Source organism: Oryctolagus cuniculus, chromosome 4 (genome assembly GCF_964237555.1).
Source record: "Oryctolagus cuniculus chromosome 4, mOryCun1.1, whole genome shotgun sequence".
NCBI lineage: Eukaryota > Metazoa > Chordata > Mammalia > Lagomorpha > Leporidae > Oryctolagus > Oryctolagus cuniculus.
In genome coordinates, this window is record NC_091435.1 from 48556491 (window position 1) to 48574899 (window position 18409).

General features: G+C 39.3%; 1 non-coding gene and 1 pseudogene across 1 annotated transcript; both read left to right on the forward strand.

The window, feature by feature from the left end:
• Window positions 1-4688: 4688 nt before the first annotated feature.
• TRNAV-AAC (transfer RNA valine (anticodon AAC)) lies at window positions 4689-4761 on the forward strand. The gene has a single exon. It is a non-coding gene; the product is annotated as a tRNA-Val (tRNA).
• A 7836-nt stretch (window positions 4762-12597) lies between these two features.
• Window positions 12598-14017, forward strand: LOC100337745 (tubulin alpha chain-like; annotated as a pseudogene).
• The last annotated feature ends 4392 nt before the right edge of the window (window positions 14018-18409 follow it).

Sequence of the window (18409 nt, forward strand, 5' to 3'; positions counted from 1 at the left end):
TTCTCACTGAGATCCAGTTTTCTCAACACTATTTATTGAAGAGACTGTCCTTGATCCAGAGACTGTTTTAGCTCTTTTGTCAAAGATTAGTTTGTTGTAAATGTGTGGATTGATTTCTGGAGTTTTTATTCTGTTCCATTGGATTACATGTCTGTTTTTTTGTTTGTTTGTTTGTTTGTTTGTTTTTTGTTGGTTGGTTGCCAGTATCAGTCTTTTTTTTTTCTTTTTTGAATTTTTTAAAACTTTTATTTAATAAATATAAATTATGAAAGTCCAACTTTTGGATTATAGCAGTTTTCCCCCCCATAGCCACCCTCCCACCCGCAAACCATCCCATGTTCTACTCTCTCTCCCATCCTATTCTTCATTAAGATTCATTTTTCATTATCTTTATATAGCGAAGATCAACTTAGTATATACTAAGTAAAGATTTCAACAATTTGCACACACTCAGACACACAAAGTGTAAAGTACCATTTGAATACTAATTTTACCATTAATTTGCATAGTACAACACATTAAGGATAGAGATCCTATAGGGGGAATAAGTGCACAGTGATTCCTGTTGTTGATTTAACAATTGACACTCCTACTTATTATGTCAGTAATCCCCCTAGGCTCTTGTCATGAGTTGCCAAGGCTGTGGAAGCCTCTGGAGTTCACAGACTCTGGCCTTATTTAGACAAGGCCATAATCAAAGTAGAAGTTCTCTCCTCCCTTCAGAGAAAGGTACCACCTTCTTTGATGGCCTGTTCTTTCCACTGGGATCTCACTCACAGAGATCTTTCATTTAGGTTTTTTTTCCCCCAGAGTGTCTTGGCTTTCCATTTTTTTGTTGTCTTCTATTTCTTTCTTTAATGATTTGTAATTTTCAATGTAGAGATCTTTGGCATCCTTGGTTAAACTTATTCTAAGATTTTAAAAATTTTTTGAAGATATTGTGAACGGGATTCATCTTAGAAGTTAGTAGGGCCAATATTAAAAGTGGTTACAGAGTTAAAGCTCTTGCCCCAGTGCAGTGCTGTTTCACAGAGACTAGATTATAGGAAACCTCTTTGTTATCAACTGTCTTTACCCCTCTTCTTTATTGTTCCCCACTTTTATGTAACTCCCTGCCCCCAGAACATCAAAGGATTAAACTCTACTTGGAACAAAACCTTTGAAGCATTTCATACCATGTTCTAAATTTTGTATTTTTGATTGTCACACCCAGGTATCTTTCATGGAGGTATTCTGTTTTACCCTCTCCTTAGAAGATGCTGAGATGAACAGAAATTTGAAGCAGCCTTGCAATATCAGTGGGAAAGCAAATACTAATTGATATTACTTTCTGTGTTGCTGAGTTGCTTTCAAATAGCTTTGTAACAATTTGGGTTGCTTACGAACCTAAATTTCTGCCATCAGAGTGCTGAATAAGCACTAGTTTTAGAAATAAACTGAATAAATGTAATGGACTTACATGATTTGTACAGAATTTTCAAAGCATCAGATATTATCTATGTATTGGAAACAAAGTGGCCTGCAGTTCATTATTCTATTGAATATATCCATATAACTTTATTCTCAAGATTACATATTACTCTCTTAACAGTATTGTGAAAATATTCTTGCCTACAACGTAAAATAATAGCTACCTGAACACTTCCTACATGACTAAATAATCACAAATCTAATAGACCCTTATCTGAAAGGACTTTATGCCTGGAGGATAAGCATCAGAGACTCTGCATAGACTAATGAAACTCATCTGGAATACAAAGAGAAAATTGGAACCAATAGCAACAATTTTATTAGTTGCCAAGAAATCCTTTGATGCAATTCACTGGGACTACTTATATGTTAAGAAAATTTGGCTTTAGGGACAAATAGAGCAGATAGCACAATTTATTTTCAACCCATTTATATGGTTCAAATCAATGGTTTACAATCTCCCTTTCCCTTCCTTATTGCTGCATTGGCGAGGAAGTAAGTATGATTTCCATTACTGCTGTCAGTCTTCAGGCTGACTCTGATGCTATGATCCACACAGATCCCAAAGGGATCTGAAGAGTATTCAGATGGAGGTTCACAGGTTAATTAATATGTGCTGATAATCTAGTACTGGTGCTGAAAGCTCTAACATCATCTGTCTTGAAAACATTAAAAGTAATGTCAGAATTTTGAATGGCTGCAGGCTGCACAGTCAATGGGAGAGAATCAGAAATACTATCGTGACAGAATATTTTCTGTTAATATTACTACTGTGTGATGTTTAAAATAAAATAAAATTTAAAAAGAGTTGATTTGGGATTCTCATTGGTAATGACTAATTAATAAAGTAAGCAAAATATTTTAAAAATGAACTGTGAATTGATGCTAAATTTTTAAAAAGTAGATTTCACTAAATCTGAGGAGGACTAAACCTTGTTAGAGTGCATACCTCTTTAAGATTTAATTCGCTAAGTCAAATTCTAACTCCATACCTTTCTGTAACTTTTTATAAATGAAGAAATTAATTTCTTCAGTCAAGTGAGACTATATAGTCATGTTGAAACCCAGTGAAAGCATATGCTGCCTTAGAAAAAGGATTGTCTGCTTCATTGGAAGCTGTTTAATGGTATACGTCATGACTCAATTAAGCTTGCTATGGCTTGTCAAAAGGAATTTTCCACTGCATATTGCTATGGAAGAGCCTATTACACACAAATAACTACACAACCTTGCATAATCGACAGACTGAAAACGTATGATCCATTGAAAAATATGAAAGAGGACCATAGTAGCCAGCTTCTTTCCAGTTCATGAAAACAAATGGCAATAAAGTTGCAGACATTAACGAAAATGGACAAAATTCAGAGGGATTAGCTAGGGTGAAAATAGAAAAGGTTTTTACAATTGTTAATGTTATGGAGAAAAACATTCTTCGTTTATTCATCCAAATATGGTGTTAGTAACCTTTCTAAAATGGTAAATCTTTTCTTGCTTGGGTATCATAATAATCAATGGGTTGAAGGGTAGTGGAATAAGAGGCCTGGATGATTTGTGCTGACTCATGAATTGATGTTAATAAAGAAGGTTTACTGTGGGCAATACCTTTAACTGCCAACTCTCAAGAAAAGAAAGGGGGCCAGGATATTGTCATGACAGGTAGCTCTGGTGCCACTGGAAATTGTTGTATGTGATAACCTTTGGCCATGAACAGTCAATAAGCTAGCTATATCAGATTCCGCATGCTAGAGATCCCTTTTAAATTAATCATAAAACTTAAATGTAAGTCCTAGATGATAACAGAATGTGTTTAATTAATACAACAACCCTAGACAAATTAAATTGTATTCTTCAACAAAAGATTACTGTGTCATGTATACTAATATGGATAATCTCTGTTGAGTCTTCCGTAAAAATCTGTAACTGCCTGTACCCCTGGATGCAGTATTTTCAGCTACCTGATTACCTTATCCTTACAAAGGTAATACATGGCCGGCGGCGCTGTGGGTCAATAGGCTAATCCTCCGCCTGCAGCACCAGCACACCAGGTTCTAGTCCCAGTCGTGGTGCCGGATTCTGTCCCAGTTGCCCCTCTTCCAGTCCACCTCTCTGCTGTGGCCCAGGAGTGCAGTGGAGGATGGCCCAAGTGCTTGGGCCCTGCACCCCATGGGAGACCAGGAGAAGCACCTGGCTCCTGCCTTCGGATCAGCGCCATGTGCCGGCCACAGCGCGCCAGCCACGGCAGCCACTGGAGGGTGAACCAACGGAAAAGGAAGACCTTTCTCTCTGTCTCTCTCTCTCACTGTCCACTCTGCCTGTCAAAAAACAAAACAAAACAAAACAAACAAACAAAAAAAACCACAAAGGTAATACAGTAGCTCCCTTTTCTGTCCCACAGAATTGAATTGGCACAAGCAGCCTCATACATCAGAAGAGATGATTTTCTTTTTTTTTTCTTTTCTTTTTTTTTTTTAACTTTATTTAGTGAATATAAATTTCCAAAGTACAGTTTATGGATTACAAAGGCTCACCCCCCATAACTTCCCTCCCACTAGCACCCCTCCCATCTCCCGCTCCCTCTCCCATTCCATTCACATCAAGACTCATTTTCAATTATCTTTACATACAGAAGATCGATTTAGTATATATTAAGTAAAGATTTCATCAGTTTGCACCCACACAGAAACACAAAGTGTAAAATACTGTTTCAGTACTAGTTATAGCATTACTTCACATTGGAAAACACATTAAGGACAGATCCCACATGAGAAGTAAGTACACAGTGACTCCTGTTGTTGACTTAACAATGTGACACTCTTGTTTATGGTGTCAGTGTTCTCCCTAGGCTCTAGTCATGAGATAACAAGGCTATGGAAGCCTTTTGAGTTCGCCGATTTCGATCTTACTCAGACAGGGTCATAGTCAAAGTGGAAGTTCTCTCCTCCCTTCAGAGAAAGGTACCTCCTTCTTTGATGGCCCTGTTCTTTCCACTGGGATCTCACTCGCAGAGATCTTTCATTTAGGTTTTTTTTTAAACTTTTATTTAATGAATATAAATTTCCAAAGTACAGCTTATGGATTACAATGGCTTTCCCCCCCATAACGTCCCTCCCACCCGCCACCCTCCCCTTTCCCACTCTCTCTCCCCTTTCATTCACATCAAGATTCATTTTCGATTCTCTTTATATACAGATGATCAGTTTAGCATACATTAAGTAAAGATTTCCGTAGTGTAGTGGTTATCACATTTGCCTAACACGCGAAAGGTCCCCGGTTCGTGACCGGGTGGAAACAGAGGGTGTTTTTTTTTTTTTTTTTTTTTTTTTTTGCCAGAGTGTCTTGGCTTTTCATGCCTAAAATACTCTCATGGGCTCTTCAGCCATATCCGACTCCCTTAAGGGCTGATTCTGAGACCAAAGTGCTATTTAGGACATCTGCCATTCTATGAGTCTTCTGTGGATCCCACTTCCCATGTTGGATCGTTCTCTCCCTTTTTTTTTTTTTTTCTATCAGTTAGTATTCCAAACACTAGTCTTGTTTGTGTGATCCCTTTGATTCTTAGACCTATCAGTGTGATCAATTGTGAACTGAAATTGATCACTTGGACTAGTGAGATGGCATTGGTACATGCCACCTTGATGGGATTGAATTGGAATCCCCTGGCACATTCTAACTTCACCATTTGGGGCAAGTCCGATTGAGCATGTCCCAAATTGTACATCTTCTCCCTCTCTTATTCCCACTCTAATATTTAACAGGGATCACTTTTCAGTTAAATTTAAACACCTAAGAATAATTGTGTGTTAATTACAGAGTTCAACCAATAGTACTAGAACAAAAAAAATACTAAAATGGATAAAGTATTACATTGTACAGCAACAGTCAGGACAAGGGTTGATCAAGTCACTGTTTCTCATAGTGTCCATTTCACTTCAACAGGTTTCCCTTTTGGTGCTCAGTTAGTTGTCACCGATCAGGGAGAACATATGTTATTTTTCCCTTTGGGACTGGCTTAATTCATTCAGCATAATGTTTTCCAGATTCCTCCATTTTGTTGCAAATGGTCAGTGCAGTGGCTCACTAGGCCAATCCTCTGCCTGCAGCACCAGCACACCGGGTTCTAGTCCTGGTCGGGGAGCCAAATTCTGTCCCGGTTGCCCCTCTTCCAGTCCAGCTCTCTGCTGTGGCCTGGGAGTGCAGTGAAGGATGGCCCAAGTGCTTGGGCCCTGCACCCGCTTGGGAGACCAGGAGAAGCAGATAGTGGGTGGGCCAGTGGCGCAATGGATAACGCGTCTGACTATGGATTAGAAGATTCTAGGTGATTTTCTTTTTAAATGAGAAAAAGTTTAAGTGGAATCTGGGATATCACTCAGGAAATAGGACCAAGACTGAGTCAGTCAAGCAAGCATATTTAGGGAGCAAGGGACAATACAATAAACCATACAGGGCTTAGGATACACTGTCACAAAGCTCATTACAACTCCCAACAAAGTTTAGTTCATCTATCAAGTCATGCACTCTATAATCACGGAGGAGTTTACTGTCTAACTCATACATTTTCTGTTAAAACTTGCCAACCTACAGGTTGAATTCAACATCTCTGTGGAAAACCTACCCAAGATCCTACCTTCCTGGGTTCTTAATTGCCTCTCCTTCAGCAGCTGTTGTCTCCACTATCTTCAGTACTCAGATTTCTGGGCATTCCCTGGAACATGAATTATCAAGAGCTACACTTTCCAGTGGACCTTTCTGCATGATGTGAATGTTTTATTCATCCTATCCAATATGTACATCATGATAGCCTATTTGAAATGTGGCAAGTGCAACACTAAGGAACATTCTTTTCAATTAATTTAAATATAAATAGCCACATGTGGCTAGTAGCTAAACACGGATCTGGACAAAACAGATCTAGAATTTTTCCACTTAAGAAAATTTAATAGCAGTACTTTTTATTTCATCTTTATCACTCTATCATTTTTAACATACAGTAATTCTATTTCCTTGACACCTGTTTTTATACTTTTGTTCTCAGAGATTATCCTTTCCACTCCTGATTTTCTTTCTTTTTCCATCCTGGCCTTATGATTGATTCTTTAAAACTTTTCTTTCATGGAGTTCTCATCTTCTTCCTGCTCTTACAGTAACATTGCACTTGATATTTAAATCTACAATCCTGGGGCCGGTGCTGTGGCACAGTGGGTTAAAGCCCTGCCTGAAGCGCCGGCATCCCATATGGGCACCGGTTCTAGTCCCAGCTGCTCCACTTCTAATCCAGCTCTCTGCTGTTTCCTGGGAAAGCAGTAGAAGATGGCCCAAGTCCTTGGGCTCCTGCACCCATGTGGGAGACCCAGAAGAGACTCCTGGCTCCTGGCTTCAGATTGGCGCAGCTCTGGCCATTGTGGCCATCTGGGGAGTGAACCAGCAGATGGAGGACCTCTCTCTCTCTCTCTCTTTGTCTCTATCTCTCTCTGTAACTCTGTCTTTCAAATAAAAATAAAAATCTTAAAAAAACCTTACAATCCTATTCTGTAGTTCCATAGTTCATTCTTCTACTAATAATAACAATGGCTGAGCATCATTCGAACAAAAAGAAAATCAGTTGCAATACAAATTGATATCCTACAAATTTACACAACTGTACATATTATACCACAAATTCATGCACACACACCTCTCCTTAGATTTTTATACTCAATAAATTTGTCCGTTCCTTGGCTAGCTTCCTTTTGCATTTCCATGAGTGACTTTTCCAAACTTTACATATCTCCTATATAAGCACTTCTTTCTTTCAGAAAATGTCCCTACCTTCCAGTTCATTGGGAAAATTGTGGCCTTCAGAGTGAACATCCTTACTTCTAACTCTCCTGATTCATACTCTCTCTTCATTTTATTTAAAAGTACCACCATCCATCCATCTGTGACACAAGTCAGAGACTTGAGAGTCATGTTCTCTTTCCTCTTCACTCTCATGTCTAGGTGACAAACAAGTCCTACCTTTGATTATTGTCATTGTTGTTGTTATTCTCTCTTAGTGCCTTTGGCGTTGCCTTAGTTAAAGTGGCCTAGGCTGTTGGATTTTCTTCCCACCTGATGCTCACAACTCCAAATGTACACTGTTGCTACCAAAGTGCTTTTCCTACAAAATCCTATCAAGTCATTTTCCTGCTTAAAAATTCTTCAGTAACTCCCCATTATCTGCAGGATGAGATCTAAGCTCTTAGCATTTCATACAAGTCCTTTTTGCCTTGAAATCTGGGTCTTTCATTATTTTATGAATTACATCTTCTTTTTACTTTTTTCATCAAAAGTTGAATAATCCTACTGAGGAAATCTAATTTCCAAAATGGTTAAAGTGTCCCAGTTCCTTAGTTGGGATGTCCTTTAAGTCACTTGCCCCAAGTTTCCCTCTATAATTAGCTAGAATTCTACTAGGGAACCTCAGGTTATTTTGTATAGTGATCCAGATATCTTAAAATATAGTCTTTTTTGTTGTTGTTGCTCTAATATCTTGTCTGGCTATACTACAGGTATATTTTAGACTATAATACTGTTTTTCCATAGTGAATTGAAAGAATAGTCAATCCACTTTCAAAAGCTTGTGCTTTGAATTGAAAGATGTAAATTAAATAGAGAATCCACTATCTTACAGGCATGCTTAGGCATGCATACAATATGGGAAAATTTCAAGATGAAATAGGCTCAATAATAAGGTTGGAATGTCAATGGATAAATCCATAATTGTCTTCCGGAGGACTCTTCAAACCTGCAAGGAATATCCAAGGGCAGAACAGCAGATGAGAATGTCCTAAAATAGAAAAAGGAATTATACTTCAGCATATCAAGGACAATCAAAAATAGATTATTAAAGTAGCACCTTAAGAAACTATAGAAAAATCTTGTTCTTTATAAGCTCACCACTTACCACAAAAGGTTTTTTTTTGTAAATGTGAAAATTAGTGTGATTTAATATGAATTTTGCCTTAATTTGATATGTGACAATAAACAGATCCCAAACTTTCTTTTTTTAAACTACTAGAACTTACAAATGAATTTATTAAATTTATAGAATATAAAGGCAACACATAAAGCACTATTGTATCTGTATATATGAACAAAAGGAAATTAAAATATCACCCCTAATATGAAATAACTTGGGAATAAATCTGACAAAGGAGGTGTAACACACTTACACTGTAAATTACAAAGTAATAGTGACAGAAATTTAAACCATAATGAAGAGATGTACCATTTGTGTAGACAGAAAACCCAACATGGAGTTTTCTTTAGAACTAGACATTGAGAAACTGATTCTATATTGTACTGATATTCATGAAAGATGTAAAAAGCATGAATTTTAAGTGCTCTCAAAATAAAAATAACTATCTGAGGTAACACACTTGTGAATTAGCTAGATTTAGCCATTTCAAAAGGTATAAATACTTCAATATATCACACAAGATAAATACATATAATGTTAGCTGTCAAATAAAATTTTTTTAAAATCATATGAAAATGCAAAGGACTTAAAATAACCAAAACCACTTTGAGAAGAGGACAAAGATAGAGGGATAACTTAACTTTGCTTCTTTTTTTTAAAGAAAGCTTTTATTTAATGAATACAAATTTCATAGGTACAGGTTTAGGAATATAGTAGCTCCGTACCCGCCTTCCCACCCTGACTCCCGTCCCACCTCCTACTCCCTCTCCCATCCCATTCTTCATTAAGATTCGTTTTAAATTAACTATATACAGAAGACCAACTCTATACTAAGTAAAGATTTCAACAGTTTGCACCCACACAGACACACAAAGTATAAAATACTCTTTGAAAACAAGTTTTGGGGCCAATGCTGTGGTGTAGCATGTAAAGCGCTCTCCTGCAGTGCCGGCATCCCATATGGGTGCCGGTTTGAGTCCTGGCTGCTCCTCTTCTCAACCAGCTCTCTGCTATGGCCTGGGAAAGCAGCAGAAGATGGCTCAAGTCCTTGGTTCTGCATGCACATTGGAGATCCAGAAGATGCTCCTGATTCTTGGCTTTGGATTGGCACAGCTCCAGCCATTGCACCCAATTGGGGGGTGAACCAGCAGATGGAAGACCTCTCTCTCTGCCTCTCCTCTCTTTGTGTAACACTGACTTTCAAATAAATAAATAAATCTTTAAAAAAAACTTTTACTGTTAATTCTCATACTACAATTCATTTTATTTTTTTTTTAGATTTATTTGTTTATTTGAAAGAATTACACAAAAAGAGAGAGAGAAGTCTTCCATCCATTGGTTCACTCCCCAGTTGGCCGCAATGGCTGGAGCTGTGCTGATCCAAAGCCAGGAGCCAGGAGGTTCTTCTGGGTCTCCCACATGGGTGCAGGGGCCCAAGGACTTGGGCCATCTTCTGCTGTTTTCCCAGGCCATAGCAGAGAGCTGGATCAAAAGTGGGTAGCCGGAACTCAAACCAGAACCCATATGGGATGCCAGCACTACAGATTTTACCAGCTACACCACAGCACTGGCCCAGTGTACAACTCATTAAGGACAGAGGTCCTATGTGGTGAGTAAGTGCACAGTGACTCCTGTTGTTGATTTAACAGTTGACACTCTCATTTATGACATCAGTGATCACTCAAGGCCCTTGATGTGAGCTGCCAAGGCTATGGAAGCCTTTTGAGTCCACAAATTCTGTCAGTAAGATCCCAAACTTTCTAAACTTTGCCTAATCTTTAAGAGAGATTATCTCTAAATAAATTGAATACATATTTTGAAACATTACCATATTACAGGGACTGTTCTAAGTATTTACATGCTTGTCATCTTGCATTTATTTAAAGATTTTTTAAAAATATATTTGAAAGGCAGAGTGACAGAGGGAGAGAGACACACATGGCAGGAGGTGGGAGAATATGAGATCTTCCATATATTGGTCCACTCCTTAAATGCCCACAACAGCCAGCAACCAGGAGCGTCTTTCACATAGGTCACAGGAATCCAAGCACTTGTGCCATCATCTACTATTTGCCAGGCACATTAGCAGGAAGCTGGATTGGAAGCACAGCTTAGCAAGGACTCAAACTAAGATTTCCAATATGGGCTGTTTGCATCCCAAGCTAATCTGCTGCACTAAAACACCCATCCTACACTTATCATTTTATTGAATCCACTCTTGGAAAAATTACCTTTCCTATAACGGAGGTAGAGGCAAAGGGATAATACCCTGTACAAAAGTCAAGGAAGAAAGTAAAAGGCCAAGCGGGAAAAACCAACATAAGTCACGGTTTAACAGAAGAATAAGGTATGAGTAGGGAACCTTACTGACAATGGAGTGGCAGCTGTAAGAACCTAGTTGAAGTGGACAGCTGGGTATGTTCACATTCTTGGCAATTGCATTCATGTTGCTAAGCTGGCATTTCTGTTATGCCAACATGCCAGAAAGCCCAATTGTCTGTTTCCCTTTTGCTGCAAACCAGTCTCTTTCCAAGTATTATGTCAGTTTTATCTATATCAAATTTGGTAATAAGAGTGTCTTCAAAAAGTTTATAGCAAATGCATGTTAGTGAAAACTGCACATGGCTTTTATTTTTTCACCAAATAAACATTATTTAATTCATTTTTTATGAAATTTGAAGCAGCCACTTATACATACCCCTTTTAAAAAATAAACAGCTCTAGGGTTCTGGTATTGTATTAAAATTTTGGGGGGGGATGAACAAATAGAATTATACATAAAATTTTTTAAATCTATAGTTTTGTACAATGCTAAAATCCACAAAGCTATAAGAATTTTTAACAGTTGAAAAAAGTAAAATAGAGGGCCCAGTGCTGTGGCACAGTGGGTTTAGGTACCACCCACAGCCTCGGCATCCCAAATGGGCCCCATTTCAAGATCCAGCTGCTCCACTTCGATCCAGCTCTTTAATTGTGCACCTGGGAAAGCAATGGAAGATGGCCCAAGTTCTTAGGACTCTGCTCCCATGTGGGAGATCTGAATGAAGCTTTTGGCTCCTGCCTTGGCCTGGCCCAGCCCTGGCCATTGCTGCTGTTTGGAGAGGGAACCACAGGATGGAAGATTCTCTTTATCTTTCTCTCTCTGTTACTCTGCCTTTCAAATTAATTACTTAATTAATTAATTAATAAAAAGTAAGATAGGTAGTGTTTATTTAACATCCTAGATGATGCTGTCCTGTTGAAATTATGTCGCCACATAAAATCTAAACATGGCAGTTGCTATTAAGATCTAGTAGGGTAGTATGTCTCAAGTATTGTTCTTGTGATTTCTCAGTTGTCCCATCAGTTTTCCCTATTTTAACTGCCAAAAAAACCCCTTCATTTTCATGATGTCCTGTGATGCCATTTTGTCTCCAACTTTCAGAATCTATATATTAAAAAATAGCTTCTGTATTTAAAAGTTATTATTTTATGAATACTAAAATAATATTGCCTTGACAATGACAGAAATGCTTTCTTTTTTTTTTAAAGATTGTATTTATTTAGTTACAGTGAGAGAAGGAGACAGAGAGAGAGGTCTTCCATCAACTGGTTCACTCCTGGAGCTGGGCCACTCTGAAACCAGGAGCCAGGAGCTTCTTCAGGGTCTCCCACAGGGATGGAGGGGCCCAAGCACTTGTGCCATCTTCCACTGTTTTCCCAGGCCATAGCAGAGAGCTGGATCAGAAGAGAAGCAGCTGGGACTAAAACTGGCACCCATATGGGATGCTGGTGCTGCAGGAGTGAGATTAACCTACTGCGCCACAGTGCCAACCCCTAAAAATGCTTTCTAAAGCATCATTTTCTTTTTTAATTTATTTGACAGGCAGAGTTAGACAGTGAGAGAGAGAGAGACAGAGAGAAAGGTCTTCCTTCCATTGGTTCACCTTCCAAATGGCCGCTACGGCTGGAGCTACGCCGATCCGAAGCCAGGAGCCAGGTGCTTCCTCCTGGTCTCCCATGCGGATGCAGGGGCCCAAGCAGTTGGGCCATCCTCCACTGCCTTCCCGGGCCACAGCAGAGAGCTGGACTGGAAGAGGAGGACTAGAACCCAGTGCCCATATGGGATGCTGGCGCTGCTGGCGGAGGATTAACTAAGTGAGCCACGGCGCCAGCCCCCTAAAGCATTTTCTATCAACTATCCATCCAGATGAGGCAGAGCATAGGTACCTTATATTTGTAAAAATTTAGAAGTGTGTTACTTCCCTTGACTTTCAGTTTGTCAGGAATGGTAACCAGGACCTGCCATCTGCTCCTGACAGCTTTGCCTCCTAACCCATAGCCAACATACATGAGTGCAACTTTATCCTCTTCAACCAAGCTTGGTGTCCACTGGGAGCTCTACTTCCTAGAAAATGGCATCCCTCCTCATGGCCAGATGCCAAGTGACAAGACCGGTGGGTGAGGAGAAAACTTCAACATCTTCAGTGAGGCCAGCGTTGGCAAGTCTGGTCCCTTGGCATTGTTTGTAGACCTGAAGCCTATGGCCGTTGAGTAAGTTCTCACGAGCACCTACTGCGAACTCTTCCACAGGCAAGAAAGATGGCTGCCAATAACTCTGCCCATGGGCACTATACCATTGGCAAGGGGATCACTGACCTCATCTTGGACCAAATTTGCAAACCGGCTGACCAGTGTCCAAGCCTGTGGGCTTCTCAGTTTTCCACAGCTTTGGTGGGGGGAACAGGTTCTGGGTTTACTTCCCTGCTGATGGAATGTCTCTCTGTCAATTACAGCACAAAGTCCAAGCTGGAATTCACCATCTACCCAGACCCCCATGTTTCAACAGCTGTGATGAAGCCCTACAACTCCATGCTCAACACTCACACCACCCTGGAGCACTCTGTGCCTTCATGGTAAACAACGAGGCCATCTATGACATCTGTCATAGAAATCTCAATATTACGTACCCAGCCTACACTAATCTGAACTGCCTTAATAGCTAGATTATGTCATCTATCACAGCTTTCCTCTGATTTGATGGAGCCCTGAATGTTGAATTCCAGGCCCTGAATTCCAGGCCAACCTGGAGCCCTATACCTGCATACACTTCTCTCTGGCTACATATGCCCCTGGCATCTCTGCTGAGAAAGCCTACCATGAACAGCATTGCATATCAGAGATTACCAGTGCTTGCTTTGAGCCAGCTAACTGGATGGTGAAAATGTGACCCTTACATGGCTTCGTAAATACATGGCTTCGTCCCTGGTAGTCTATGGTGACGTGGTTCCCAAAGATGTCAGTGCTGTCATAACCACCTTTAACACCAAGAACAGCATCCATTTTGTGGATTGGTACCCCATTGGCTTCAAAATCAGTATTAATTACCATCCTCCAACTGTGGTGCCCAGTGGAGACCGGCCAAGGTGCTGTGAGCTGTGTGCATGCTGAGCAACACCATTGTGAGAGCCTGGGCTCACCTGGACCAAAAGTTTGACCTGATGTGTGCCAGGTGTGCCTTTGTTCATTGGTATGTGGGTTGAGGGGATGCGAGAGAGAGTTTTCTGAAGCTTGTGAGGACATAACTGTCCAAGAGAAGGATGATGAGGAGACTGGTGTGGATTCTGTTGAATGAGAGGATGATGAGGGAGGAGAGAAATGCTAATTTTCCACTCCTTTCAGCCCTACAGCATGTCATAATCTCTGAACTTCAGCTTCAACATTAGCTGACACCCATTAGACTTTTCTTACTACGTTGTCTTCACTCAAATGTAATAATGTCTGTTTTTTTTATGTGAACCTGTAAGCTATTTCCATCAATCTGAAAGTAAAGGCTTTACAAAAATAAAATTGGAATAGCATCAAAATATAATATAAAATTAACCAGATTCTCATGGGGAGCTTCATTTGCTGAGAATCATCTGATAATCCCCAAATCCTTGTGCTTCAGTCTGAGAAACCCTGCTTTGCTCTTAAAAAATAAATAGCTTCCTCTAACAAATGTTTCTCAGAAGATTTTCCAGTAGAAAGAATGGCACAATGAAGTCATACTTTGAGTAAAAGGATAGAACATATTTGGTACACAACCTTTCCCTACAGATATTTCTTTCCAGCCAGGAGAAGGTTTTCCTCTCTATAGAGAGGGTGGTCATGCAATTTATCATCCAAACAGGACATTTTTGAGAGTGGAAGGGCAAGCTATTAATAATTATACCAGGACAACTATGCAACCAGAACTGTCTAAGACACATGGTCATCCTAACTGTGGTGCATGGGGCAGAGAGAGAGGTCATTCATGCACTGAATAGATCAAATAGATTTCATGCTTCATAGGAAATGCTTTTGTCCTTCCTGTATATTTTCTGCGGTCACCCTCTGCAGAAATGATATACTCCCATTCTCAGCACAAATAAAAACCTCTTCATTTACAAAGTAACTTCCTTACTACTTCTCTCCCAGAAATTTAAAGTGTGAGAGTCTCCTTTTATTCATCAACTCAAAGTGTATTCCATGCACCCTCTAATGACTTCAGTCTGATTCTCTTGATGGAGCATTTGACAAGATCTCAGCTGAGATAGCTGATAGTTGAGATGAATAGTCAATGTTAGAGCAGTGCTTTCAAAATTGTTTTTAAAACAATATGGATTACACTTATAAGATATAAAACCATAGACATAAAAATGTTTTACTAAACAATATGCTTGTTTAAACTTGAGACATAAATACACACACATACACACTCTCTCTCTCCCATATACATTTTTAGACTGGTTATGATTGACTCAATTAATTTCATGTCCCACTATGGTTTATAATATATAATTTGAAAACCACTGCTAACCAGCCTTTCTCTTCTGTGTATAAATACATACATAAATGTACTATGTTAATTTATTTCTAAGTGTTTTTACAGAACTTCAATTTACTACTTTACCTTTGTTCAAGTAAAATCTATTTCAGCGTTTAATAAAATCCTTTGTAAGCTGATGTGTACTATCAAATTCCCTAATTCCCTCCCACTCACCCCCCCCCACACATCTAATATGACTATAATTATTAACTTCTCTTGGATCTCAGAAAATGTTTTCAGGTTTCTTGGTCTAGTAAATCATATAATTTCCCATTTGCTTTGGGTGCTGAAAAACATAGCTGAATTGTGTAGTCATTTACAGAAACTGACTGTGTTTTATCCCTTTATCTAGACCATTCTCCATATGGCTTTTATTCCTTCTTTAATAAATGATCTTATGGTGGAAGAAGAGGCAGACCTTATGGTACATTGGATTAAGCTACGGCGTGGAATGCCCACATCCCACATCAGAGTACCAGCACAAGTCCCAGCTACTCTGCTTCTAATCTACCTTCCTGCTAATGCATCCTAGGAGATAACAGATGCTGACCCAAGTGCTTGGGTCCCCGACACTCATGTGGGAGACCTCCGTGGAATTCTAGACTCTTTGGCTTCAGCCTGGCCCAGCCCTGGCTATTGAGGACATATGGAAAGTGAACCAGAGGATGGAAAATCGATTTCTCATTCACATTCTCTCCCTGTCACTCTACCTTTCAAGTAGATGAAAACAAAAAATTTTGAAAAAGAATGTATGTACCCAAATCAAACTGCCTGATTTTAATTCTATGCCACTTTTTAGTTGAATAAAGTTGAGACGTTACCTAACTCCTTAGTATCTTAGAGCTTAGTTTCCTCATGAGTAAAATTAAAATAATCAATAGAACTAATAACTATAACATCTATATTTATGTTTTTTGTGAGAACTAATAGAGATAATACTTTTAAGAGCTAAGAATTTTTCAGTTTATGATAAGTAGGAAAATAAATAAGCTACTACTATTTTTTAAAATATTACTTATTTTAATGACAGAGTTACAGAAAGGCAGAGAAAGAAAGAGGGAGAGAAGGAAATATAGAAAGAGAAATCTTCCATAAGCTGTTTCACTTCCCAAAAGGCTGCAATGACAGAGACTGGGCAGGGTCAAAAGCAGGAGCCAGCAACCAGGAGGTTAATTTGGGTCTCCCACCCAGGTGCAAGCGCTTGGGTCATCTTCTGCCACATTACAGGCACACTAGCAGGAGACTGAACTGGAAGTGGAGCATCTGGGACTCAAACCAGCATACGTAGTGGATGCTGGCATTGGAGATGGCAGTTTAACTCACTGCATCACAACACTGGCCCTAAACCTATTATGATCATCATAAATAGAACCAGTTAAATAATACTACGCACTCATACAATTGGATAAGTCTGGCTATTTTTGAATAAAATAAAACTTAAATATATGATTAGAGAATTATGTTTTTTGAAGATTTATTTTTTGAATTTATTTGAGAGGCAGAATCACAGACAGAGAGAGGGAGAGATAGATCTTCCAACCATTAGGTCACTTCCCAAATGGCCAGAGCTGGGCGGATCTGAAATTAGGAGCCAGGAGCTTCTTCCAGGTCTCCCACATGGGAGGAGGGGCCCAAGCACTTCGGCCATCTTCCAATGCTTTCCCAGGCCATTAGCAGAGAGCTGGATAGACGTGGAGCAGCTGAGACAGGAACCAACACTGCAGGCGGAGGCTTAAACTACTATACCACAGCACCGGCCCTCTAAGATATAATATTAAGAGCAAATCAAGGCATGCAAGGCTTGCTTTTATATTCTTAGACTACTCCTGAAAGAATATACAAGAAACTAGTAGGTAGTTGCCTCTGGATTGGGGAACAGAAGTGAGAAATATGCTGGCATCCTGTGCCCTCTTTTGTATCTACATTAACTTTTTAAAATGAGTAAAATTTAATTTCCAAATTCAAACGTAGAGAAGGATTTAGGATGATGAGGCAAATTTCCTTTGCCCATCCTTTTACATCCTGAATCCCACTCCCCTGGTGGTAATGACTTTTAATGATTTTGCTTTTTGTTCTCTGCTGGTTATTTCAAATAATGTCTTAACTTGGCGATTTTTTAGACCAACAATTTTTTGTAGTATTTTTGATTTTCTGTCCTAACAATTGAGAACTTAGTTCTTTTTCCTTTAATTTTTTTTTTATTTGAGAGAGAGAATAAATGTTTCCATCTGCTGGTTCACTCCTGCATTGCCCACAGTAATTAGGGGCCAAAAATGATAGTGAAGCTGGGAGTCAGGCCAGAAAGTCAACCAAGTTCCGTCACTCAGGTGGCAGAAACCCAACTACTTGAGCCATCACTGCTGCCTCCCAGCGTCTGCATTGGCAAGATGCTAGAGTTAGGAGCCAGGGCCAGGAATTGGGACTCTGGCTTCTTAACATCTAGGCTAAACTCCCACCACCTTCCACTCCTTTAATACAGTTACATCATGTGCTAGTAAATAATGATGCAGCAATTAACACCCCAGAGCTAAGTGACTTCTCTCAATAAAGGTTGCTTTCTCATTGTACTGCACATCTGTAGGAGACAGGAAAAGCAGACTCTGTACAAAGACCAAGGCTCCTGGGACAGCCAGCATCTCACACAATGCCAAGTACCACCTGTAAGAAGGGATCCCATTGGCCCTGAAATTCTTGCCCTACAAGTGCCATCACATCACTTCAGCTCACAGCTCACTTACCAGTACTAATCCCATGGCCCCTCTCGCCACAGGAACAAAGGAGAATGATCAATACCTTATGCTGAACTCATTACAGCATAGCTACTTTGCAATTGGACAGAAATTTCTTAAACTTTAATTTCTTTTTAGGTCAATTCTAGGCACTATTTACTGGCTGTCCATTCTGCCAGATGAGATTACTATTATTTTTTCTTTTTAGCATTTTTACTTATTGATATAAAGAACAGATTTCATGTATTTTGGATATGATTCTAAGAATATAATGATACTTTCTTTTCTCCTTTCTCCTTCTTTCATTCCTTTGTTACTTTTTTCATTTAATTTTTTGCAATAACATACTGACAATTCACTTTATAACTGTTCCTTTAAAGAAAGACTTCTATAAGTAAAAAGTGTAAAGACCACGGTTCCACATGAGTATAAACAAGGGTTATA